The 3,322-nt window shown below is 42.4% G+C and overlaps 1 pseudogene; it reads left to right on the forward strand.

Annotated features, from left to right (window-relative positions):
- Positions 1-1,931: 1,931 nt before the first annotated feature.
- LOC138813559 (mitochondrial fission factor-like) lies at positions 1,932-2,899 on the forward strand (annotated as a pseudogene).
- The last annotated feature ends 423 nt before the right edge of the window (positions 2,900-3,322 follow it).

The raw sequence follows: 3,322 nt of genomic DNA on the forward strand, positions 1-3,322 counted from the left end.
TGAATGGATCAAGAAAATGTGGTATATATACACAATGGAATTCTATGCCTCCATCAGAAAGAATGACATTGCCCCATTTGTTAGGAAATGGAAAAACTTGGAAAAAATTATATTAAGTGAAGTAAGCCAGGCCCAAAGAAACATAGGTCCCATGGTTTCCCTTATTTGGAATGTCTAGTATATGTATGAGTCAAGCAGAAAAGGTCAGATAATGTGGTATTAGGAAAATGAACCCTTAGATATGTATTTTAATGTTTTTTCTTTCATGCAATTGTTTCTAACACATTTATAAGATTATCTCTTTGTTGCTTTGTATGTCCCTCCCCTACAGTATAACCCCTGCTTTCACTATATTTCATGTCAGTATAACTTGTGGAGGAGATGGGGAAAAACAAGTCGTTTAAGGATACAGGTGGACCTGATGCAACAATGAGAAGTATAAGTTGTCATGTCGAAAACGAACTTTACAACGTTGGTGGGGGAGGAAGGGGGGCGGAGGATTGGGTAGGGGGGTGGGGAGGGAGGCTGGGAAGGGATGTGAAGGGTAAACAAAGGAGGAGGCTGCAATGCTTGATAAGAAATGTACGCATTATCCTGCCCATGTAATTGTAACCCCGCTGTACAGTATGTTCACAAAAAAAATTTTTTTTAATTTAAAAAAAGAAAAAAATAGAAACCCCTACAGAAGAGATGTCTCCAAAACAAAAGCAGCTTTACATAAAAAAAAAGTCAGAATTTTTGTTTATCCAATGTGCCTTATTTTGAGACAAACTATACAGGTGGTGTGTGTGTGTGTGTGTGTGTGTGTGTGTGTGTGTGTGTGTGTGTGTGTGTGTGTGTGTGTGTGTGTGTGTGTGTGTGTGTGTGTGTGTGTGTGTGTGTGTGTGTGTGTGTGTACTGGAGCTTGAACTCAGGGTGTTGTTCCTGTGTGTGTGTGTGTGTGTGTGTGTGTGTGTACTGGAGCTTGAACTCAGGGTGTTGTTCCTGTCCCTGCACTTTTCTGCTCAAGACCAGTGCTCTACTACTTGAGTCACAACTCTACAACCAGCTTTTTTGTGTATAATTGGATATAAGAGTCTCACAGACTTTGCTTCCCAGGCTGGTTTTAAACTGCTAGCCTCAGATCTCAGCCTCCTGAGTAGCTAGGATTGCAGGTTTGATCTATCAATAACCAGCCAGCATATTGTTTCTTATTAACATTTTTTTTTGTTAAAATTAGATGTTTTTGCCAGGCACTGGTGGTTCACACCTGTAATCCTAGCTACTCAGGAGGCTGAGATCTGAGGATCACGGTTCAAAGCCAACCCTGGCAGGAAAATTCCGTGAGACTCTTTTCTCTAATAAACCACTCAGAAAACTGGAAGTGGCACTGCAGCTCAAGTGGTAGAGCTCTAGCTTTGAGCTGAAGAGCTCAGGGACAGTGCCCAGGCCTAGAATTCAAGCCCCATGACCAACAGAAAAAAACAAAAAACAAAAAAACTAGATTTTTTAACAAAACTGGTTTTATTTTGATCCCCCTTCAATGAACTTAGTGTATATATATATATATATATATATATATATATATATGCATGTATATGTATATAATTGTATATTGTAGAAAATCATCTTGAAGTTTTTGCATTGCTAAAAATTCTCAAAACCCACAGAGCTATGTATATTTTCCCATATGGGAGCTTTATCAAAACATAGAGCCGGCGTCCTTCCCCGTGCCATGGCCGCTTCGCGGGTGCTTGGCCCAGGCTCCTCAATGCGCTTGGCCGAAGGCCTCCTGGAGCACTCACCAGGCAACCCGGGAGCCCGTGGGCAGCGGCCCTCTCCGTCCCGAGACTCTCCAGCGGGCCAGGGGGACAAAAGTGGCTCTAAATCCAGCGCGTGCACATTGAAGCAAGTTGAAGGATTCAGTATGTACACAGAAGCAGATAGTGCCAGGTAGCAAGAAGTAGTTGGTTCCCATTTGGTGAGTGAGGCAGCATTTCCTTCTCCCACTGCTGCTGAGATGGCAGGAATTAGTCAGATTCAGTATGAAATGGAATACACCGGAGGTGTATTAGTCAGCAGATGAGGGTCCCAGAAAAATTAAAAAGTCGCTCCACCAAATGCTGGCCTGGAGCAAGGATTCCAAGAGGCATTCCAAACGCTAATGTGGTATGCAGGTTCCAGAGAGGATCAGTGTAGCAGGAAATAATGAAGATGTTTCATTTTCAAGACCAGCAGATCTTGACCTTATCCAGTCAACTCCCTTTAAACCTCTGGCACTAAAAACACCGCCCTGTGTACTTACACTGAGTGAAAGACCACTAGATTTTCTGGATTTAGAAAGACCTCCTCCAGCCGGGCGCTGGTGGCTCACGCCTGTAATCCTAGCTACTCAGGAGGCTGAGATCTGAGGATGGCGGTTCAAAGCCAGCCCGGGCAGGAGAGACCGTGAGACTCCTATCTCCAATAAACCACCAGAAAACCGGAAGTGGCGCTGTAGCTCAAGTGGTAGAGCGCTCGCCTTGAGCTGAAGAGCTGAGGGACAGCGCTCAGGCCCAGAGTTCAAGCCCCACGACCGACAAAAAAAAAAAAAAAAAAAAAGAAAGACCTCCTCCAACCCCTCAAAATGAAGAAATCCATGCAGTTGGCAGGCTAAAGAGAGAGCACTCTATGAGTGAAAATGCTGTTGGCCAAAATGGACAGCTGGTCAGGAAGGATTCCATCTATGCCATTTCATATAGATGCCACAATCGAAGGAACATCAGATGACATGACTGTTGTAGATGCAACTTCATTAAGACGATAGATAATCAAACTAAAGAGATACCTACAACTTCTAGAAGAGGAGAACAAAGAGCATGCAAAAAGAGAGATGGTTATATATTCAATTACTGTAGCATTCTGGCAGCTTAATAGCTGACTGGTTTTGCCGCTAGAGGTAACTTCAGCATTCAAATATATTGTTTCAACAGCTGGAAATATAAAAGGATTTGCAAACTTCCTTGTTTCTGTCTTTGCACTGTATGCCGTTTTATAGTCCATGCCCTCAAAATGTATTTCTCCCAGAAAATAGGGAAGAACCTATAATTTGTAGAAGTAAAAGTGTATTCTGTTACTCAACTGTATTCACTTTAGAACAGTTCTGCAGAGACACTGGCATGAAATTCTCCTTTGGCATGTTTTGTAAATAGGCTCTAGTTTTTTTCTGTAAAAAAAAAAAAAGAAATTGATTTTTTTGCTTCATCATTCTATACAACTCATTCCGTGAGAGGCAGAGAGAGTACATACAGAATGGAGTTAGAAAAGTCTGTGGAAGCAAAACAATGACTGTCCCCTTTCTTAG

Source organism: Dipodomys merriami, unplaced genomic scaffold, assembly GCF_024711535.1.
Source record: "Dipodomys merriami isolate MVZ:Mamm:240054 unplaced genomic scaffold, mDipMer1.0.p SCAF_6, whole genome shotgun sequence".
NCBI lineage: Eukaryota > Metazoa > Chordata > Mammalia > Rodentia > Heteromyidae > Dipodomys > Dipodomys merriami.